This window comes from Anolis carolinensis, chromosome 5 (assembly GCF_035594765.1).
Source record: "Anolis carolinensis isolate JA03-04 chromosome 5, rAnoCar3.1.pri, whole genome shotgun sequence".
NCBI lineage: Eukaryota > Metazoa > Chordata > Lepidosauria > Squamata > Dactyloidae > Anolis > Anolis carolinensis.
In genome coordinates this window covers 17,692,522-17,716,953 of record NC_085845.1, presented here as the reverse complement: position 1 = coordinate 17,716,953, position 24,432 = coordinate 17,692,522, and the positions used below count along the sequence as shown (strand labels likewise).

At 40.1% G+C, this 24,432-nt stretch overlaps 1 protein-coding gene across 5 annotated transcripts in view; it reads right to left on the bottom strand.

Annotated features, from left to right (window-relative positions):
- ptpn13 (protein tyrosine phosphatase non-receptor type 13) overlaps positions 1-18,910 on the bottom strand; it is a 140,970-nt gene extending 122,060 nt beyond the window's left edge. For 4 of the 5 annotated variants that reach the window (XM_016993784.2, XM_062981843.1, XM_062981845.1 and 1 more), the window contains exon 1: positions 18,371-18,910. The gene's annotated coding sequence lies outside the window, so the exon portion shown is untranslated. The remainder of the gene's footprint in view (positions 1-18,370) is intronic. The other variant, XM_062981847.1, reaches the window with a different exon arrangement.
- Between the last annotated feature and the right edge of the window lie 5,522 nt (positions 18,911-24,432).

The window sequence follows — 24,432 nt, the reverse complement described above, 5'->3', positions numbered from 1 at the left end:
ATGCTATATAGGGCTCTGTAAGTCAAAACCAGCATTTTCAATTGTGCTGGAAACAGGCTGTCAGCCAATGGAGCTGTTGCAACAGGGAGGCGTGTGCTCCATTGGAGCCAGCTCCAGTTAATAACATAGAAACAACATGCAATGAATGGAGAGGTCAAAAGTCAGCAAGCAACTTGAAGGCATGCACATACACACAAAGATAGATGCAGAATGCCAACTGCTCATTTTCAGGACACTTTGGAAGGGAATAGTTTCCCCATAGTACTTTTCTACCAGGTTCTGAACACCTCTCAACTTCTTACAAAAACTTTATTAACTGCTATAAGTTAAATGCAAATTCTTAAGTGGATTATCCCAACGGATTCTCTAATCAAAACAAAACAGAATTCCACAAAGTTAAATAGCTCAGGCATGAGATAGGCTATGTGGGGAACATATACTAACATGCTGTGAGAAATCTCTTTCTTATGTGTACAATATGGGAACAGCATATAAACTTACACTCTCTGGTATAGTTTTGAGGCCTCTTGGGAGACATAAAAACAAGGAGGCTACTGAGAACTATAAGAAAAGAATGCTTGTTACAGACAGTACAGAAGCTGACAGAAATTAGGGAATACAAAGAAAGTAAGAGGTAGAAAAGGTGCTTGTGTTTTATAGTGGTTTGAGCGCTGGACTAGGACCCTGGAGACCATGATTCAAATCCCTGCTCAACCATGGAAACCCACTGGAAGTCCTTGAGAAAAGCACATTCTCTCAGATTCCTACAAAGGCAAAAGCAAAGACCTTCTGAATAAATCTTTCCCCCCCCCAAAAAACTGTAAGATATTTGCTTTAAACTTGTCATAAGTTGGAAACAATTTGAAGGTACACAACAAAAAGGAGATTCAGAGAAGCAGAAATGTCCAAGCAGACCTATAGGGTTTTGTTTTTGCATTTATTTATTTTCAGTATTAATATACCATCTGTTCTCTCATAATTTGCTAGGCATGGGCAAACTTTGGTCATCAAGGTATTTTGGGCTCCAAATCCCAAAATTCCTAACAACTGGTAAGCTGACTAGGATTTCTGGAAGTTGAGGTCCAAAACATCTGGACGGCCAAACTTTGTCCATGCCTGTCCAGTGGTAAATCACAACAGAAATAGAAAGAACCAATACACACAGAAGTTATAACATAATAAAATGGAAGAATCCCTAAATAAACTATGATACAATGGCTGGTACTAGAAGCTGCTATAAATTGAACTGAACAAAAAAAATCTGTGCTGATTTTGTGAAAGCATTGTCTTGCTAAAAGCCTAGAAAACATATTGAGCAATCCAATCAAAGTATTGGATTAATAGGAGCCTTTTGCAGCACACAGCTCAACATATGAGAAAGGCCCATGCTTTAGTGATAAAGCCTATGCTTGGCACATATATAGTTCTATGTTCAAACCCTGACAACTTCAGCTAAGATCATTCTCTGAGCACACATTCCCCGGAGAGCCAATGTCAGGTGTAGCTAGATGAGAAAGACTGAGTTTTAAATTAGATCAAGAAATTACGAAAAAGTGTGATAAAAAATATATATCTCGGTACGTTAGGATCTCTTGCATAGTTTAAACCGCTTTAGCAAAATCAAAATTCATTATTTTGGAGGCAGGGGCACCAGCTAATTATGAAATAGATTATTTATGGAACAGCTGAAATATTGTCAGTCCTCCACATGTACTGGAGTTACGGGCAAAATACCCTGATGAAAGTGAAAAACCACAAAGACATTAAAACCATAATTAGAAGATACCACAAGGGCCAACCAGGTCAACCCATCAGTCCAATGGTTAAAAATGCTACATTTTAGCCTGAGAGAACATCTTCCTAGGAATCGCTAGGTCTTCCAGCATGACTGTATGGCTTTATCCATGCAAGCTGATTTCTGACTCCTTCGACAGGAAGGACTACAAAGATTTCATGTTTATACGAAAACTCTATCCAGACAATAATTGCCTAGCTCTTGACTTGTTTCCTAGTGTGATGCTCACTGTTGCTCCAACTTACAGATCCCATTTAACAGTTGCGTATGCCACATCTCTGATAATATCACCTGAAGGTTTCTTATCATGTGGCAACGGTTCAGACATAATGCTTCCCACTAGAGGCTGTTCTCATAGTTTGCTGAGAGGTATTGACTGTTACCTCACTGAGAAATGAGATTTGAGGCATATATAGCCTGTAACGTAAGCAGGGGGAATTGCTCATACAGGTTGAATATCCTCTATCCAGAATTCCAAACGACTACTCCAACAACAAACATTGTTAACACAGGATGGCTGAGATAGTGACACCTTTGCCTTCTGATGGTTCAGTGTGCACAAACTTTGTTTCATGCACAAAATAATTAAATATTGTATAAAATTACCTTTAGGCTATGTGTATAAGGGATATATGAAACACAAATTAATTCCATGGTTAGACCTGGAGCCCCCGATGGCGCAGCATGGTAAATCGCTAAGCTGCTGAACTTACAGACCAAAAAGTCTCAGATTCAAATCCGGGAAGCAGAGTGAGCACTCACTGTTAGCACCAGCTTCTGCCAACCTAGCTGTTCGAAAACATGCAAATGTGAGTAGATGAGTAGGTACTGCTCCAGCGGGAGGATAATGGCGCTACATGCAGTCATGCCAGCTACATGACCTTGGAGGTGTCAACAGACAACACCAGCTCTTTGGCTTAGAAATGGAGATGAACACCAACCCCCAGAGTCGGACATGACTGGACTTAATGTCAGGGGAAAACCTTTACCTATCCTTTACCTTAGACTTGGGACTCATCTTCAATATATCTCATGATATGCATATACAAATATTTCAAAATCCAAAATGAACTGAAATCTCAAACACTTCTGGTTCAAGCATTTTGGAAGGGATATACTGAATCTATATGTCAAGGAATCCAAGGAAGGTAACCAGGAATACAAAAGGCTGCCATATACAGAGTCACGCTGTTAATCGAGCTTGCAGGTGAGGGTACAAAGGTTTTTGAAATGTCCCATTCAGGGGCCAAAATTTTCCTTAGACCCCTAAGCCTTCTTAGAATGGGACAGATTTATGGGCTCGGTTGTAATGACAGTGCAAAAAAAAAAAAAACCCCTTGAATATTCCTATTATCTCAAACTGAATGTTTCTAACTAATAATTAACTTGTCTTGAATAGTAGAAGTCATAACTACATCACGAATCAGGTTGGCTATTTTCATCATTACTATTTATTTTATTAATCATTAAATAATGACTGATGATTAAATAATAATTATTCATTTTTTGCCACAGGCTTAGCCAAACAATGCAAACCTACAAATCTTCTGTCATTTGAGCAGCAAATCATGGCACCATAACAAACTAGTCAGGCTGTATTTACCAAAAGCCTCCACTAATTAGCCAATTCCCCAGCAGTGTCAAGGTGTTGGGGGAATCATGGTTCATCATTTCCTTTTTCCATGCAGCAGTTATTGTTGTTCTGCTTGCCTCAATGCTCAGTGTTTATCCTTCCACAAATGGGAGAAACTCACTCATTAATTGCATTCAAATAGGGAAGAGAAAACCTGTGCTAGAGTTAAGAATTAATGGCCGGGAACGGGTTCTACTGCAAAAACAAGGAGTTGTAGATCAGCATAATTATGATCTTGATAATAATGAGATAAGTCACATCCTGTCTAGTGAAATGTAACAAAAGCCACATTTTCAAATGTCGCCCTTTCTCCCCTCATTCAAAATTGAGAGAGTTAACCAATCTTAACTGCAAATGTATTAGAAACAAGCAAATGTGGAAGCTCAATTCAACTCCCAAAGCCACCTCCAATCCAAACTATCTTCCAGCTCTCAATGTATCAGAGCAAGTCTATGCTTGTAGGAGAATGAGCTGATGCAACCGATTCCACCACTTCAAAATGGACTTGTGGTTTTGAATGATAAAAATACCCTTCCCCTGAAATGAGATAACCCATACACAGGATGATGAGAAAAGCATCTGAATTAGTTGCTTGCTGTCCTGCCTTTTTGTTTGCAAAGAGCTTTTAACATATGGGAGTTTTCAAATAAAATTAGAAATGATCATGCACCTGCAACTTAAAGAGGCATGGTCCACTCCCTTACTCCTTCTGCTACAAGTGTAAACAGATAAAGGATTCTTCAGGTCATCACAGTAGTGGCTTTGGTAGAACTTTCTCTTCATTATACATCACAACACCTTATTCCCAGACACAGTGTCACATAAGTTCCTGTGCGCAGGGCAAGATACAAGCCAATACGACCCCCCCCCAAAAAAAACCCCCAAAAAAGCCCAAAACAACCAAGATTATAGGATCATACTGAGTTGGAAGATAAACCAAGGGCCATTCAGTTCATCTGAGAAATACGTAATATCAAAGCGCTCTTGTCAAAAGGTTATCCAGAATCTATTTAAAAACTTCCAAAGGTGGATATTCCATCACACTTCAAGACAGTGTATTCCACACTCTAACAACCTTTACCATCAGGAATTTCTTCCTAACGTTAGGTGGAATCCCCTTTTCTGCAGTATAAATCTATTTCTATATGTCCTAGTCTCTGGAGAAGCAGAAAACAAGCTTGCTCCATCTTCAATATGCCATCCTTTCAAATATTCAAACACAGTTATCATGACTCTTCTTAATCTTCTGAGGCTAAACATATCCAGCTCCCTCAACTGCTCTTCACAGGACTTGAATTACAGACCTGTGGCCATTTTGGTCACCCTTCTCTGGACACATTCCAGCTGTTCAATATCCTTCTTGAATGCCCAGAACTGGACATTGACCAAAGTGGGATAGAGTACTACTCAATGGCCGATCAGGCTGGAATAACATGGTACATATTACAATGGCTATGAAGGCCGAAGATGCTTCAACAGATTGAGAAGCCACCATCATCGTGTTAACCATGCCACTAGTTGAGTTCCTCACTTTGTGAAGACTGTGTGTTGATTGGCTATGCACCGACCTCCACACAATAAAAAAAACCTCACACACAGGCATCTTCCAAGAATCTGGAAGGCCATCATACCCAGATGATGAGGGATCTCCTAAGTAAATAAGTAAGGAAGAATAGTACTATTACTTCTCTCAGTCTATACATCATTATCCTATTGATGCAGCCTAAAATCACATTGGCTTTTTGGTTGCTGCATCACATTTGTTTTCGCATGTTCAGTTTGTGGTCTACTATGGCTTCTCTGGTCTTGTATATAGGTTGACTGCCTTTCCCATGTGCTGTTGTAAAGCCAATTATCACCCTTTCTTTACTTCTGCGCTTCCTTTTAAGAATAGTATCTTACATTTCTCCCTGTTGAAATTGGTTTTTTAGTTTAGGCTCTGCTCTCTAACCTGTTAAGGTCACTCTTAATTCTGATCATATCCTCAGAAGTATTCACTACTCCTACTTTGGTGTCATCTGCAAATTTGGTGAGTGGGATGATATCCTGCTGGAACTTCTAGTCACAGAGATAGCTAGCACAAGTCAAGTGTCTGTCAAGGAGCTATTATGAGTTGAGCTGAAATTACAGGGAGGGTCTGGCTTGAATGATAAAAAGTATATGGACAGTGACAAAATAGCTCCCTAGAGACACCATCTCAGAGTCAACAAAAAGTGTCTAAGAAGATGGCCAATTTTGCAGAGAATGGAATACTCAGTCCGCGTTTTAGAAATTCCAGAGTCTAATGCCAAGCTAAATCTCTCTCTAAATTCAGCTCAGCTCATGATATCTCAACATCAGTGCCATACCAAGATCAGATTTCTTTCCTGTCAGTTTCCCCCTATCCAGTTCTAAAGTGATCATGTTCTAAAGGTGATGGGTTGGAAGGCGAAACAGCAGAAGAGATTAATATTGAAAACGGAATACTTATCCTCAATTGTCAGAGTATATTTCATTTACATTACAGTACGGCCCTCTGTATCCATGTGGGAGACATTTCAAGACTCCCTGTGAATATCTGAAACCATGGATAATGATGAACACTTTATTTAGACTATATCTGGGCTGGAAGCATGCTACAGAAAAGCACTGAAGGAATTAGAAAGGCCCACAAACACATCTGTGTGTGTGTGTGTGTGTGTGTGTGTGTATTTTTGGAGCGTGGGTACATGAAATCATAGATATTAAGTTTATTGATAAGGAGGCTGTACTAGGTTTATAGTAGAGGAGTTTCACTGAGCAGCTCATAGAATAAAAAACAAACCAATACAAACAGCAAAACAAACAAAACATTAAATGTTCCAAAAATATAAAAACTTGGTCAAAAAAATCAAAATAAACAGAACTAATGTTACAATGTAGCTTTGAAGGCATGAGGAATTAAGAAAAATGTGTTTCTCTCTGCTGCCACAAAGAAAGTACAGTAAATGGTTACCTGGAGAGCGTCTTTGAAGAGGATTTCCTGGAGCCAGAATGCCAGCAATAAAAGGCTGTATTCCCCATCATCCCCTAATGTACCTCACTTAGCACAGAACACTCAAAGTAAAGCTTGAGATGATCTCTCATTTCAAACAAATATCAATACCAACACCAATTATGGATTAAAGAAAAGTGAGATAGCACATCAGCTTATACTTTTTCTTCATGATCAAAAGAGAACAGTCAAGTTTTTATAGGAACCCCAAAATTTCAGGGCTAGAAAAAGGTGGCATAAATGCACCTTATTGTCCTTGGTGCCCAGCCCACCTTTTTAAGAGAGCTGGGAAAGCAACTCAACAAGGACAGAAACAGGTGTGTATTCTATTAAAACTGCTGCATCCATTTCCAGTTTATAGCATATCATCAGTTCACCTGTAATGCGTACAGTCAGGCTAGCCACCCAGCGTGTCTTTCAATCCCAGGGTGGTTTTATTCAAACGCCAGGCACGTTCAGGCATGCTGTTCTTTCTTTCCTCCTTTCCATCTCTCCCAGAAGGAGGTACGAAACAGCAGCTCCATGATTCAGTTTTCAAAGGCCACATCCTTAGTGATTCAAGGACAGATTTAGGTTATTGCTCAACACTCGTAATTGAAACTAAGGTTTTCCTCCTCTCACCCGAAGGAATGCATTTGCTTTGGACCCCTTGGCCAATTAAACAGGGCTTTTATTAATTGATAAGAACAAGATGCCTGCGCAAATTCCTTTCGGTAAGGAATCTGTCAAGTTTATTCTTGCCTTCAACTGACGGTTCCTGTTGAGATCTCGCTTCACAATGGAGTATCAAAGGAAGGATTTTGACAATGGGACCAAAGTTGCCTCACTTTTTGTGACATATAACACTTTTCAAACAGGGCAAGCTTGGTTGGACTTCTGTGACATTACAAAGGACTAGAGAGCAGTATTACCAGCAAGTTATTTTTGGACCACAACTCAGCAATTCCCCTAGCAGAGGATGGATTCTGGGAATCATAGTCCAAAACAATAACTTTTCCACATGTTTGTAAGAAAACATGTGAGGTCAAAATCTATTCCCTATGTCACCTCAGTGGCAGAATAACTTCATGAAAGGCTGACAGTTTCAGAGGACAAACAATCTCATCTCTCCTTTTTATTTTTACCTCTCTGTGATACAATAGTTAAAAACAGCAAAGCACTAAACATATGGTTCTCTACCAATGTAACTTTTACAAACAAAATAAACAGCAATTGTGTTTGTATCCATTGCCTCTGCACAGCAAATGAAGAAAACACACTTATGAAAGTTTCCACCTTATTTACCAGATGGTTGTGTTAATTATTAGTTCATGGATGACACACATGCATGTATCATTAACTTAATGATCATTAACTTAAGGAGGCCTGTGTAGAATGGCAAGGTGTTTCCCCTGCTCTTTACCTAAGTGGCAGAGGAGAAAAAGCAGCCTAGTTTATGCATGCTTCTAGGTCAATGGTTCCCAACATTTGATCCTCCAGGTGTTTTGGACTTCAGCTCCCAGAAATCCCAGCCAGCTTACCAGCTGTTAGGAACTGTGAGAGGTGAAGTCCAAAACACCCGGAGGCCCAAAGGTTGGGAACCACTGTTCTAGATCAACAGCTCCTACCAATAACATTCAAGAGACACTGAGCATTCTCTCTATTCCATCTTTCCTTATAATGAGATAAGAAAATTATCTCCAACTTCTCTTCTCCAAGCTAAACATACACAGTGCTTTCATTTCTCATACAGCATGGTGTCTAGAACTTGACCATTTTGGTCACTCTCCTCTAGAAATGGCTTGTCAAGATCCCCAATATTACAGGTGAGGTCTGATCAAAGGAGAACAGAATAATTATTACTTCCTTCAATCTGGCCAGGATAATAATAATAATAATAATAATAATAATAATAATAATAATAATAATAATAATAATAATAAAATCCAGCATATCATCTTGTTTGCTGTGTCATAATAAAATAATAAAGGATATTCCTATTGATGCATTGAGTTTGAAGGAATCCATGGGCCATCAGATCTAACCCTCTGCTCAATGCCTCCAGCTAAAGCATTTGCAGCATTGAAGATAAATAGCATGGCCTTTTTTTCTGGCCACCACAGCACACTGAATCGTATTTAGATTTGAGTATATTAAGAATGCCCTAACCTTTTCACTTCATTCAGAATAATTAGATATTCTGGTACTAACTATTTACCTGTTCTGGGATGCAGTCCCAATATTGCATTATTTATTCTATTTTCACTGCTAAACAGCTGTTTTCCTTTCAGAAAAAGACTGTGAGAAAGAAAATATTGGTCTCTAAATTATAGTTTAATACACTACATTAAAGTAGCCAGGGCCACTGTGTCAACAGTACTTCATTTCTTAACGTCTGTGTGTTCATGTCACTTTAGGACTCAAACAGAAAATAATGAAAACAGAAATAAGGAAGAAGGGAGGATTATTTATATAAAACTGTAAAACTATAACTATTCAAGGGATATCATGACACATAACATTCAAAAGATACACAATTAGGGTCTAATTTCTGACCATATGAATGGTTTTGGACAGAGAAGTTCTAGTTGAGTACAGCTCCCCAGACTTTTCATGAATATGGAAAACCATGGATGAAAGTGAATCTTATTGAAATGGTCTTCCAAAGAATCATGGTCTACTTTAAGTTATATTGAATGCTGTCTCAGATTACATCTTAGGAGTCAAGCAGGATATTAGATAAATACAATAAAGAATGAGCTTTGAAAAAAAAATCCTGCAGCCAGCAAATCCTGTCTCAAAGGTCTGTTTTTATTACTATAACAAACAAGGAACCAGTCCAATCGTCAAATAACCAGTGGCTAAAATCTTCATGCCAGTCCACAACCAGTCCTGAAAAATCTTCCTTAATCAGATGGAGTACTATATGTACTTCAAAAGGCATTGTATTTTATTTTTCATGAGACACTTGATTGCAACAAGTAAAAATAAATGGCCATTAATTAAAATGTTCAAAATAGTTCTTATCAATTATCTCAGAAATACTTAAACTGAGAGACAGAGGATTGTTTCACACAAGTTTCAGTTTAGGGAAAGCGAGATATTCAAACTTTCCTGGTTTTAAACACTTAGCCATTCTATCTGACTTTTGCAATGCATGATCTACTTTAATTTTCTTTCCTTCTTTTTCACTGCAACCCCAAATTTCGCACACTGAAGTTGGATGCAAAATTTGAGTCCATTCACTACTGCACACTTTAGAAACAGTAGACTCACATATTACGTAAGGGATCTGTTCCAGAACCCTTTGCATAATGTGTAATCTGGAACCCTCTTTTTTTTTTTTTTTTACATGAAACGGACAATGTCTTAAGCTCCTGACTGAAACTCAAGGCCATGGAATCATAGGAATTGTAGTTTTACAAGCCTTCTCTGCCAAATAGTGCAGGTGCTTCACCAAACTATGAATCCCAGGATCCCATAGCTTTGAGCCATGGCAGTTAAAGTGATTTCAAGCTACATTAATTCTATAGTGTAGATCAGGCATGGGAAAACTCTGGCCCTCCAGGTGTTTTGGACTTCAACTCTCACAATTCCTAACAGCTTACTGCCTATTAGGAATTGTGGGTGTTAAAGTTTAAAACACCTGCAGGGCCCAAGTTTGTCCATGCCTTGTGTAGATGCAACCCTTGTTTCTTTTAATGTGTGGAAAGGCTTGTACAAATCGACAACTCATGTCACTTGTTGCTTCTTTCACACAGTTTAGGCGAGCAAGTGTTTGTGTTTCTTATTCCTTGGGGCACTGTATCTTAATGTGTAGCTTATTAGTAAACAACCACAGACCGTACTAACTTATCAAGAGAAAAATGCAATCCCTTATTTTAAAAAGACCAAAAGATAACCATGGGTTCTCATGAAAGATAACATGGATTACCCAACACCATACAAGAAACTGCTAAAGCAGCTGCTAATATTAGCTTATCACTTTTTCTTAAATAAAATTGTCTGGATTTGGAAACACAAGAGGAGTTGCAAGATTGACTCATTAAAAATCAGAAGGGATGGTCAGTTCCCACATAACATTTGGATCCATGGCAGAAACTTTGAAGTTGTTCCCTGAAAGGAAGATAGGTAAAAACAGGAATATTTTTGAGAGCATATATTTCGGTATTTATCTTTTCCATTCCTTATGTGATGGAACTCTTGCCCCAACGTTAGCAAACTGTCACCTTTCTCTTTAGAAATTATTCTTTTCCATGAGATTTGTTCCTGATTGTTTCTTTATTTTTAAATTTAAACCCTCTTGAATTTTTGAATTTTCTGGAATGGAATTCTAAAATTCCAAATACCTTAAAATCATCCACATGAATGGCTGAGATTGTGACATCTTTGCCTTCTGGCTTCAATGTATTCAAACTTTTGTCTCATGCACAAAATTATTTAAAAGAATATGAGTAAAATTATCTGCAGGGTATGTGTAAAAGGTGCATATATTAAACATACATTAACTTCATGTTCAGCCTTGGGTCCCATTTCCAAGATGTTTCGTTATGTGCAAGTATTCCAAACTCTGAAAAAATCCAAAATAAGGGACATCTTTGGCTCTAAGCATTTCGGATTGGGGATATTCAATGTGTATTGGTTATATACCATTGTTTCCTGCTAGGAATGTCTCAAAGACCTAAATCAAAGACCTAAATCAGGGGCATATGTTAGAGCATTCTAATTTACTGCACTTTAATTTGGTGCCTATGCACTATATGTTTACAGAAACATCTGTATAATACTAGGGTGGCTACAGAATATGAAATTTGTGGTACCTTCGAAATTTAATGGATTTTTTGTGAAAAAGTTTTCAGAAATGAGAGCTCACTTCATCAGATTTATAAAGTATTATCTCATAGTAGTCTACATATATAGTTTATTGAGCTGGGGAGAAGTAACCAGCCAGCCAACATAGATGGGTTTATAGGAGGGAGAATGTAAATAATGGAGCCAAATGGTCATGAAATGTAAGAAGTACAGTCTGTGACAATTATACGCAAAGCTCAAATGTATACAAGATAAGCATAGTGAGTATTCATAGGAACAAGCCTAGGTGATAACATGATCGCCTTAGCTTTGTTGTGTCAGTTTAACACCTGCTACAGAAGAAAGTCATTGTCTAATTTCAACCCTAAACAAATAGAATTAAATTTCCTGATAAGTTCTCATTCAGCAATTTCACAGCCTATTCTCCCTCTGATTTTCCTCTTCTGAAGAATGGCAAGTTTTTTCCAGCGATAAAATATTTCATGAAATTTAAACACTCTCCCATTGGATTCTGAATGTTAATTCATCAAAGTAACTTGTAAACACATCTCTATGATGGAGACTGATTCTATACATTCCTAATTCACATTTTCATTCCTGAGAAAAGGGCCCAAGGTATAGTTTATGCTAGATACAGATTAACTAGATAAATATAGAGGTTGAAAAAAAAACTTTTCTGGATGCAACTCCCAGAGTTCTCCATCTAGCATGGTCTACAGTAGTTGTGAGATTCAGTGAGTTATCCTAAAAACGTTTCCAGGGTCAAAATAATTCCACAACCCAAACTTAACCTTTTCTGAGACAATGGGAATAATATAGAGATCAGATCCTGTTTGATCATGGAAACTAAGCAGAGACAGCCCTGATTAGGACCTGAAGACAGCCATCAAATACCAGGTGCTGTAGGCTATATATCAGAGGAAGGAACTGGCAAAACCAACTCAAAAATTCAACGTAATTCATGGGACTTGCCACAAATCAACAGGTGACCTGAAGGCAGATCCACAAACATAAAAGAAACCTTCACAACTACACTGTTGACTGCCAACCTTCTCATGAAAAATACATGAGGGTGTACAGTGCAATGGTAAAATCCATTTTCTTAGCATCCAAAGATCCTACATTCACATTCCACCATCTTCAATTACAACAATGCTAGCAAATCTTTGGACTTCTAGACTTCCACATCCAGAAGTCTCAGCAGAGCCAATGGCAAAGGATTCTAGGTATTGTAGTCAAAACATCTGGGTGGCCAAAAGATCTTCACCCTGATTTAAAAGGGTCAAATAGCAAGTGACGACTCCAAATTACTGTCCTAAAATTACTACCATCTATCCTAAAATTGCTACCGTCTGGAGTACATCCTGGTATGAGGCAGTTTCCTATGATCCTAGAGGCTCTGGGGACGACCTGTTCCAGGTCACTTAACCGGCTTTCCATTAGTGAGAAGAAGAGGTGAAGACTGAAGGGTGACATGATTGTATTTTTTAAACAACTAATGAGCCGTCACAGAATGAAAGGGGCAAGTTTGTTGTCTGCCACCCCAGAGCGAAGATCTGGAAGAGTGGTTTTAAATTACAAGAGGATAAATTTAAACTGAACATTAAAAAAACTTCTTGACAGCAAGAACCAATTACCTAAATTACCTAAATAGGTTGGGGGATCTTTCTAAAAAATAGTAAACTGGGGATCCTCTAGATCAGTGGTTCTCAACCTGGGCCCTCCAGATGTTTTTGGCCTACAACTCCCAGAAATCCCAACCAGCTTACCAGTTGTTAGGATTTCTGGGAGTTGAAGGCCAACAACATCTGGGGACCACAGGTTGAGAACCACTGCTCTAGATGGAGTTCTTGTATTGAGCCAGAGATAGATATGATGGTCTACAGCAGTGGTTCTCAGCCTGTCGGCCGCAGCCTAGCAATGGGCCATGAGAATGAAAATCTGGTCCACTAACCTTCCTCGTTATTTATTTTATTAATTTTATTTCTGCTCCTTTCCACAGAGCTGACCATTGCATTGGATAGACCACATCAGTTATAGATGACTAAATATGGTTTTCTGTGGGTGAGCAGATGGCGACTACTGGATGGCCTATGTCTGTATCAGAAACTAGAGCTTATGTGGTCTATCCAATGCAATTTTCTGAATCAGCACCCCAAATAATCAAACCAAATCTAAATTTGACCAAAAAATGACTCATAACCCTATTGGTACTAATGTTGGAGAGTGGTCCCTGGTAAAAGTGGTCCCTGGTCAAAAAAAGCTTGGAAACCACTGATCTACAGGTTCTCTTCCAAATCTATAATTGTGCAATTCTAAGAGCTATATTTGAATAGTTCAGGACATGATTTCTATAAAGTGCCAGATTCAATTTCTGGCATCTCCAGGAAACCGTGGAGAGTCTGTGTTGGTCAGTGCTGACAATACTGTGATTGATAGATCCATGGTCTGATAATGTCCTTTACTCATAAGAGAGAAATGGAGTTGCAATGTCATTATTGTCTTGTAACACTGAAACTGGTTCTGCTAAATGACATCACAAGCTTTGGGAGACAGAGGCAATACTTTGTGAACATGGCTATGGGTAGGAGACAAAATTGGTCTACATTTTCAGAGCATTGATAAAAGGACTTTCTGTGCCAGAAAAAAACCTCTTAGTACAGTAGATAGTTAGATAGTCATCTCATGACATGACCTTGGGTCAGAGAATTAGCATGGGAAAATGGTTTGGGCATTGGCTACAACTCTGGAGACCAAAGTTCAATTCCCTATTTGGCTGCTGAAATCCACTAGGTGACCTTGGGCAGGTCACACTTTCCTAGCCCCAGAAAATCCTGTGATAGGTTTGATAAGTCGATAACAACAACAACAAACTTTGGGCCAATCAATTTCTCCATCAGTCTGATCTACTTCACAGTATGGTTGTTATGACACAATAAGAAGGAAAAGAACCATTTACACCATCTTTATGACAAGAAGGGAAATGTAGGATATAAAACTGGTCATTTCCACTGGGGGAAATAAATGAATTATTGTACAAAAAGTAACTTTTAGAAGCTCTGCTGGAAACATAGATGAGATCAATGAGGGAGCTGGCTTGCTGCAGCTCAGACTAATGTGTATTTTGTTTAGGAGCAGTTCAACAGGATCAATGGGCGGGAGTAGCCTTTGGGATCAGATGCTGCTTGATCCTTTCAGTCAGAACGGCTGAGACTGAACCTGTAATCTTCTGAATACAAAGCATGCACTCGGCCACTCAGCTGAAATCCCTGCTACGCCAATACAATTGTGCAAGGTGTCTATATAAAGCAGTTTGCACAATACTAAATGTGGTTTATTATGGTAAGACTTGATAAGCAATCCAACACAAGCTGCCACCTGCATCAGTTTGTGTAGTTTGGTGAGGCACCTACACCATTTGGCAGAGAAGGCTAAAGATGTTGTAAAAACTACAACTTCTGTGATTCCACAACATTGAGCCATGGCAGTTAAAACAGCATTAATCTGCATTAATTCTACTGTGTAGGTGCACACTTGGTCTGAAAATCAGACCAGGCTGTCAGTAAATAGTGGCTGATACTTTCAGTAAGAAAACTCTAGGAAATTTGGATTTTGTTGGGCGACAGGAAACTAGAAGGCACAAACACATACATGCACACACTCCAAGAGAGACTGCCATTCTACTACCACAGTCTATACTGGAATTCCCCAAGTTACGAACAAGATACGTTGTGTAGGTGTTTGTTCTTAAGTTTAATTTGTGTAAGTTGGAACAGGTACATTTTAAGTGTAACTCCAGCCATATATATTTATACACACACACACACGTAAGTTCTGGGTAGCATAAAAAAGGTAAAGGTTTCCCCAGACATTAAGTCCAGTCTTCTCCGACTCTGGGGGTTGGTGCTCATCTCCATTTCTAAGCCGAAGAGCCGGCGTTGTCTGTAGACACCTCCAAGATCATGTGGCCGGCATGACTGCATGGAACGCCATTACCTTCCCGCCGGAGCAGTGCCTATTGATCTACTCACATTTGCATATTTTCGAACTGCTAGGTTGGCAGAAGCTGGAGCTAACAGCGGGTGCTCACTCTGCTCCCCGGATTTGAACCTGGGACCTTTCAGTCTGCAAGTTCAGCAGCTCAGCGCTTTAACACACTGAGCCACCGGAGGCATAGGGAAGGATTAATACCTCTGTGCTGATTGTTTAGCTATCTATGCTCCTCTTCTGAAGATTTCACCTCACTTTCTGTCCCTGTGATAATTGGATTTTGAAAAATTTGGCTTGTTGTGGAGCCAAGGATTGGTGATAAGGCTTCAATGGAGACTCCTTTTTTCATAACTTTTCCAGGAGTGAATTTCCCTTCTGATGGGTAAATTTCTCTCACTTCATGTTGAGTCATTTGTAAGTCAGATGTTTGTAACTCGGGGACTGTCTGAACTCTCTTTCCTGAGCAGGACGAATGCTTCAAAAAGGTATTAATTTTCCCATAAAGAAGGTGTTTCGCATTTGCTCATAATCAACACCCAGTAATGGCCACGTAATTTGGGGCGCCCTACATTTATTTGGTAGTGTGGGATCCACCCAGCACACAAAACCGGTTGTCCCATTTTCATTCCCAACAAACCAGAATACTACAGAGAGGAGCTCCTGGCGGCTCCCTGTGAAGTCACTACCTTTGTTGTTCTAAAACACGCAATTTAGTGAGAATGACACACTCACCAATAGGAGAGAGAGAGAGGGAGAGATTATGCTGTGGTTTTGCGAAGGTGTTGATTGCAGGCAGATAAATATCAAATGAAACCCATATTATTTCTCATGGTTTCCCCAGTTGAGTTCTCCTTTTATTCCCAGTTTCCCTCCACCATAGTTTCTTCGCTCCCAGATCTTAACTGATCTCAAACAGTGAGATATTTGAAAGACTGGAAGATGGCATGTCAAGATCTCTCAGAACAAAATTTCAGGAGAATCCATAGGAATCACTTTCTTGGGGAAAGTTTTGCACTGCTGTTCGGCACTTCTCAACTTTCCTAGTTCAACTCTTTATTTCCAACACCCCTGATGCTTTGTGAACGTCAGATGCTCAGCTCAGCTCTGAGGTTTTTGGACAGGAAGAAGGGAGAAAACCATAATAACAACAGTAAAACAGCTTGCATCAGATTCTCTTTCAACCCTTGCATTCTTCAGCAGAGACACCACATTTTCCACAATTATTTAAAAGTCATAGAAAAAGGAGAGAATAGAAAGAAAGAGGCAGGGAAACAGGCCTGTTAAGAAAACAGATACAAAAGGCAGCAGGAGAAAATAAGGGCCCTGAAATTTCACAGCCCCACTTCCAAAAAGTTTATATGAATGGCAGTCTCTTTACAATCTAGAAGACTTCCATGCAAAGCATAAATATAAATGATCATCCCAACCGCAGAAAAAGAACATCCATAGGTTTCTCACTAAGAGAGGAAAATGATAAATTGCAGACTAAAGCTTCACATGGAACAGATCAGCTTGGAATCCCATCCTTTACAACTAGAAAAAGAAGCATTTATACAGATTTTCACTTGCTTTCCCCCTTCCCCCAAATGTGGCTTTTAGGGCCCTTCCACACAGCCATATAACCCAGAATATCAAGGCAGAAAATCCTACCATATCTGCTTTGAATTGGGTTATCTGACTCCACACTGCCATATATTCCAGCAGAAAATGTGGGATTTTATTCAGCTGTGTGGAAGGGGTCTTAAAAGTGTGAGAGATAGTTGTGCCGTAAGCATCCTTCCTTAACACCATATTCACTGCAAGTGACCACAGGTGAACACCGCCCTTTCTAGAGGTGCACCTGCATGGTAGAATTAATGCAGTCTGAAACCGCTTTAATTGCCCTGGCCCAATGCTGTGGAATCCTGGGATGTGTAATTCAATGAGGCACTGGTACTTTTTGTCAAAGAAGGCTAAATAGTTACCTACAACCCAGGATTCCACAGCATTGAGCCATGGCAGTGAAAGTGGTGTCACACTGCATGAAATCTACAGTAGAGATGCACTCTAACAACACTCTCAAAAGTAAATACAGTGGAGTCTCACTTATCCAACATAAACAGGCCAGCAGAACATTGGATAAGTGAAAATGTTGGATAGTAAGGAGGGATTAAGGGAAAGCCTATTAAACATCAAATTACATTATGATTTTTACAAATTAAGCACCAAAACATCATGCTTTACAACAAATTGACAGAAAAAGCAGTTTAATACACCGTAATGTTATGTAGTAATTGCTATATTTACAAATTTAGCACCAAAACAATGCAATGTATTGAAAACATTGACTACAAAACATTCAAAAAAGGCAGACTGCGTTGGATAATCCAGAACATTGGATAAGTGAATGTTGGATAAGTGAGACTCTACTGTATATAAGAATGCGATTGGGTGAGGGGGCCATGGCAACTCTTAGAAGGCTGCATCTACAGGGTAGAAATGATGCAGTTTCACAGCCATGGTTCAATGCTATGGAATCATGGGAGTTGTGGTCGGGAGTCGCGGGGGTGCAATGCGTTAAACCCTTGTGCCGACTGAACTGCTGACCTGAAGATTGGGTTGCTGACCTGAAGATTGCCGGTCCAAATCTGCGAGATGGGGTGAGCTCCCATCTGTCAACTCTAGCTTGCTGGGACATGAGAGAAGCACCCCAGCTATCACATCCAGGCAAGATTCCTGTAGATGGCCAATTCTATCACACCAGTGTGCTCTCAAGTCGCATTTGACATGATTAAAAAAATGGGAGTTGCGGTTTTACTTTGGGGCCAAGGGATGCTGGTGCCTCAGCAAACTGCAATTCCAAAGATTCCATCGCCTTGAGCCTTGGCAGTTAAACTGGGGCCAAACTGCATTGATTTTACGGTGTAGAGATGCAGCCAAACGATATTAAAACCACTGGCATCCAGGAGCAACCAGCCAACCAACCATGGACCGTCGCTTCTGTGCTCCTTGGAGACGACACAAACACACACAGAAGCGACACGATGGGGTGTCTGGGGAGAAGCCCAGTGCGATCTCCACTCTGGTACCAAATCGACCCCCAAGAACGAAGCGATCGCTACAAAGGGAAGAAAAAGCCCCGCCAAAAGCTTGACTTTCTAGGACTCACCCGCTGTTGAGAGTTGCTAGAGTCGGTCCCGGCGAGGGAAAGGAGGGTCTTCTCTTGGCAGCCCCAGCAAAGGGGCTAAGCGGAGCAACGGGGACGTAGAAGCACCATCTCTTCCTCGTAGCTATTCGGCCTCCCCGGAGACCTCCATAGCAAGCAGACCCTCCTCCCCTCTTCGGGGTTGGGTAGAAGCGGCAGCCAAGGCTTCTTCCCTTCCTCCTCCTCTTCTTCCTCCTCCTCAGGCTCTCTCAGTTGGAGGCTCGGCAGGAGCACAAGCACGCCGCAGACCGGCTTCCCAAGAGGGAAAGTGGGCAGGGAAGAGGAATGCAGGGAGGGCTGGGGTTTGGGGTGGGATTCGGGGGTGGCTTCCCCTCCTTCTCTCCCGCACGCCTGCCTGCCTGCCTGCCTGCCTGCTCTCCTTCTTCCCTTTCTTTCTTTCTTTCCTTTCTTTCTCGGCAGCCTGGGCTCCGGCTCGGCCTCTCTCCCCGCCCCGTTTTGGGGCCCCGTCCGCCCCAGCGCAGCACAGCACAGCGAGCTCGGGTTACTCGGCCAACCCTCCAGCCGCCCAGGCCTGGCTGCTGCTCCTTCTGCTCCTCCTGCTGCTGCTGCTCCTGGCCCAGGAAGACGGAGGAGAGCTCTGGCAAAAACACACACAGCCACCAAGAGACCCCGCTTTCTCTCCGGGTGGATTGTCTGCTACAGAAAAGTGTTGCTTTTGCTTTGAGACTTTGTTTCATTTATTAGTTGCATCCATCCACGCTGTAGAATTGATACAGGGTTGTTGTATGTTTTCCGGGCCGTATGGCCATGTTCCAGAAGCACTCTCTCCTGACGTTTCGCCCACATCTATGGCAGGCATCCTCAGAGTTTGTGTGGTACAGTAGAGTCTCGCTTATCCAACGTTCTGGATTATCCAACGCATTTTTGTAGTCAATGTTTTCAATACGTTTTGGTGCTATATTTGTAAATACAGTAATTACTACATAGCATTACTGCATATTGAACTACTTTTTCTGTCAAATTTGTTGTATAACATGATGTTTTGGTGCTTAATTTGTAAAATCATAACCTAATTTGATGTGTAATAGGCTTTTCCTTAATCCCTCTTTATTATCCAACATATTCACTTATCCAACGTTCTGCCAGCCCGTTTATGTTGGATAAGTGAGTCTCTACTGTATATGGAGAAACTATGCAAGGAAGGTTTATATATCTGTGAAAGTTCCTGGGTGGGGGAAAAACTCTTGTCTGTTGGAGGCCAGTGTAACTGTTGTAATTAATCACATTTGTTAGCATTAAATGGCCTTCCCAGCCTCACATCCTGGCCTGGGGGAATCCTTTGTTCAGAGTCATTAGCTGCCCCTGATTGATTCCTTTCTGGAATTCTCCTGTTTTCAGAATGCTGCTCCTTATTTACTGTTCTGATTTTGGAGGGTTTTTTAAAATACTGGTAGCCAGATTTTGTTCCATAGATGTGGATGAAACGTCAGGAGAGAATACAGTAGAGTCTCACTTATCCAAGCTAAACAGGCCAGCAGAACCTTGGATAAGCGAATATTTTGGATAATAAGGAGGGATTAAGGAGAAGCCTATTAAACATCAAATTAGGTTATGATTTTACAAATTAAGCCCCAAAACATCATGTTATACTACAAATTTGACAGAAAAAGTAGTTCAATGCACAGTAATGTTATGTTGTAGTTACTATATTTCTGAATTTAGCACTAAAATATCATGATGTATTGAAAACATTGACTGCAAAAATGGCTTGGATAATCTGGAAACTTGGATAAGCGAGGCTTGGATAAGTGAGAATCTACTGTACTTCTGGAATATGGCCATACAGCCCAGAAAACATACAACAACCCTGTGATCCCGGCCATGAAAGCCTTTGACAACAGAATTGATACAGTTTGGCAGAACTTTAACTGCCTTGACTCATGGGAGTTGTAGTTTGCACAGAAGGCTAAGGTCCTTGTAAAACTACTGTTGGCATATTACAGTAGTCTCTCCTTATCCAACACAAACGGGCTGGCAGAACATTGGATAAACCAAAATGCTGGATAATAAGGAGGGATAAAGAAAAACGCTTATTAAATGTCAAATTACGTTATGGTTTTACAAATTAAGCACCAAAACATCATGTTTTACAACAAATCGACAGAAAAAGCAGTTCAATACACAATAAAGTTATGTAGTAATTACTGTATTTATAAATTTAGCACCAAAGTATTGCAATGTATTGAAAACTAATTAAACCATTAAACAAAAAAAATATTAAAATACCTTAAAAACTACTCAGCCATCCCAAAGGCCAAACTATGAGCCTTTGGGCCACCATGCACACATCTAGAAGTATGGTGAGTTATAGTTCATGTGCCACTGGCAACCTATGGCCTGGGGCTCCAAATTGTGAAGTGAACCATAGGTTGCTGGTGGCATATGTGCTCAAGGCTCCATACAGAGGTCTGTCTCCACATAGAAGCCTCTGTTGTTTGCCCACAGATATGTTTTGTTGGATTTGGACAAATGCTTTTAAAATATGGATTGTCAAAAGATTCTGACAGTTCATTTGTCCCCCGAGTTCCGGTGTGGGGTGGCAGAGGGGGTGGTTCTCAGATGTTAACTTAATCTTATAAGTGGGTTTTCCAGAGGGAGAATTTTGCAAGCAAATACCACTGTGTTTCCAAGTCAAAGCAGTGAAGCCTGTAATCATTTACTGTTCCCATGCTCCTGTAAAACACAGTAAACCTTTACAATGGATTCATAGTGAAATCACTTACTTAAATGTATCTCTCTAATTTAAAAGAAGCATATATTGCATAACATTTATCTCTGCACACATACGTATCTACATCTACATCTACACCTGCTACATGTCTACCAACTACTATACCGATGATGCTTTTGCAAGTAACTATATATACATTCATGCATCCTAACAAAAAACATCTTGGTGGCTTGGTTTTTAGGCTTGTTACTTGGGTTATTTGGAGTGGTGAATAGCATTGCACAGATGATGTCAGCTAGATATAGTTATCATGGTTTTCTGTGGGCAAGCAGATGGCAATTGGTATATGGTATATATTATGTATCTCAAAAACTAAAGCTGATGGGAAAACTGATGCCATTTTTTAAATCAGCAGTGCAAATTTACCCAGGTCTAATATTTGAGGCACCAAAATGTGTGTTGGCCAGTGTAATAGTTAATGCCATATTACAGATGAAGAGGAACTGAAGATGTTAAGTGGATCATTTGGCCAAGTGCAAATTTGTTTAGTGTGGTTACTGGTTACCTTAGTTTGCAAATGATTTTTTTGGAAGCACTTTGTTCATTTTCATTTCTGTTTGTTTCCATTCTGATCAAAGTGCTCACTTTTTCCAGTCTCCTCTTCACTGTCATTTGAAAACTTCAATTAGGCCTCCTATATACAAACAGCTGCACTTCCATCAATATAATAAAGATGTTCCTCACCATGATTTTTTTTAATGGATAACGTGGCGCAATTGGTTAAACTGTTGTGCTGGCTGAACTGCTGACCTGAAGGTTGGGTTGCTGACTTGAAGATTGCTGGTTCGAATCTGTGAGATGGGGTGAGCTCCCATCTGTCAGCTCTAGCTTGCAGGGACATGAGAGATGCCTCCCAGGAACACATCCAGGCGTTTCCTGGGCAATATCTCTGTAGATTGGGCCAGGTCTCTCACACCAAAAGTGACTTGCAGTATGTTCTCAAGTCTCTTCTGAAACAATAAAGAAAACTTGGTATCAGAGGCAAAAATAATGTAGAGATAATAGGGCTCTTACACTACAGAAAAGAAGAACAGTTCAACCTGTTTCAACATTTTAAAATCTAAAACTAATAAGAACATACGAAATCAAACAGCCATTAAAGAAAAACATTTTGAGCTTCTAGAGACCACTTGTAGGCTTCTTCTGACATGCATCCATGGATTCTTGATTCTTCTTTCCACCAACTTCCATGTTTCTTTTGGTTTACCTTTTTGGGGTCAAACTTACAGATACACACTGGGTGTAGCAGTGGTTATAGGCAAGGCTTATCTGCTCTATCTTTTGCTGTTCGTGAAACGGATTCTGAAGACAGTTGCTGTTTATCTTGTCTATTTTCAGCAGGTACACACAACTACAGCTACAGTAGCATCAGATAGACTACAATCACAATCTTCCCAGCTCAATATTTATGACAGTGTTTACTGCAAACACCCAGTTGCAACCCAACAGGGATAGTCCGTGTTTCATCATCCCTCCTTCATTATCTTCCAAGTATCAGCGCCACTAAACAAGTAGCGAGACAGAGGACAGGAAAGAAAAGATGAGGACAAGTTAGGCCTAAAAAGCCTTGGGAAAGTGGAGCTTCTTTGTATGTAAGTCAGGTTTGGAGAAGTCTCCCTTCTATAATAGTTTTGAACAGTTTTAACTTGTTTTGATTATTTATATTTTGTAGGTTTTTCAGTTGTGTAATTTGGAAGGCTGTGACCCCTTTTAGGTTCCAGTTCTGGGAGAAAAGCAGAGTGCAAATAAATATAGGTATAATCATAAAGCTGACTGCTCCACCTATTTTTCTGACTATAGGGGATCTCTTGGGCACCATGCCAGCATTATATATAGAAAATACTGAAAGTGGATGGAATTTCAGCTTGCTGTAATACTTTAAACACACACACCTAACCATCCTTTCACAAACATTCATTTACCTGAAGGGGCTTAACTTGTAAGTCAACAGTTTGCAAACTTTTCAAAGGCTGGATCAACCTTTAACCCTATCATCTAAGAAAAGAAAACAAAGTCAGTCTGTGTGCGTGTGTCCTATGCTTCTTTGAAGGAGAGCACATAATGTCCCATTTCTATCCTCATTCTCTGAGAATTCAGAAATATAAGAATGGTGATCAGTGTGCTATGCTCTATGGTAGGATGTGGAAGGTGTGACCTTTTTAAAATAATGGTTGTGCCTTTTCAAGTGAGGAATGATGGCATGTGCTCCAGCTGTCCAGATTTGGCAAGGACGGTCACAATACTTCCTTTGTCTTCCCACTCTCTCAGCTGCTTTTAAAATGTCCCAGTTTATCTCCCCATCCCACTTTCCCCTTTTTATCTTCATCTTGCCCCAAATGCTGCAAATTGATTTCAAAGTGCGAAAATAGTTTTCATCAATTAACCTTTTTAGGGGGAAGAGGAAAGGAAGGGTCAAAATCAGACCCTTCTTATACAACGTTTTCCCACCAGCGTTATAGAATGGAGGCAATCATTGCAGTTGCTCCTGCAGAATTCTGGGAAATGTAGTTCAGGTTGGAGCCTTTGGAATTAGCTAGAGATGTCCTCATTTTCCATAAACTAAATTTACCGGAATTCTTCAGGCGCAGATCAGACAATAGTCCCAGTCCTATAATGCTGGTGGGGAAGCGTCCATAGATTATAGCAAAACCAAACTGCTGCAGCCTCTCCTAGCAAGTATATCCTTCTTCATTAGTAACCTTTGTCTTCTTGATTGCATTTGAATGTTGTTTGGCCACATGCTTCCTGTTTTTCATTTGTGAAATGCTGGAGGTATGTGATGGGAGTTGTAATCCAACAATTAGTGAAGAGCCACAAAATGCATGTCCTCACCTGGCAGAAAGTTGTAATAAGGAAAACAGTGAGAGAAAAACTTAAAAAATGGGACTCTGGAAAAGGGAGACAAAGACTTTCATAGATGCCAATTTTCTTCTTTTCAAGTTATTTTTACAATCCCTTCAGCCAACCTTCTCTGGAAAATGCTTTGCTTCCAAACCTATAATTACCAGGTGGGTCTCTAGCAAACCAGCTTTCTTACAGTTTTTCTTGCACTAGGCACAAACTGTACTGGTTCATTTTATCAAGATCTACCCTCAATTGATTCACATGCTATAAGGCTATATTTTATTAATAATTTAGATTTTGTATCTTGTATTAGGCTCATTGTGGTTCCCACATGCCTGGCTGTTGCTTGTACCTCTACAGCAGTGGTTCTCAACCTGTGGGTCCCCAGATGTTTTCGCCTTCCAACTCCCAGAAATCCTAACATCTGGTA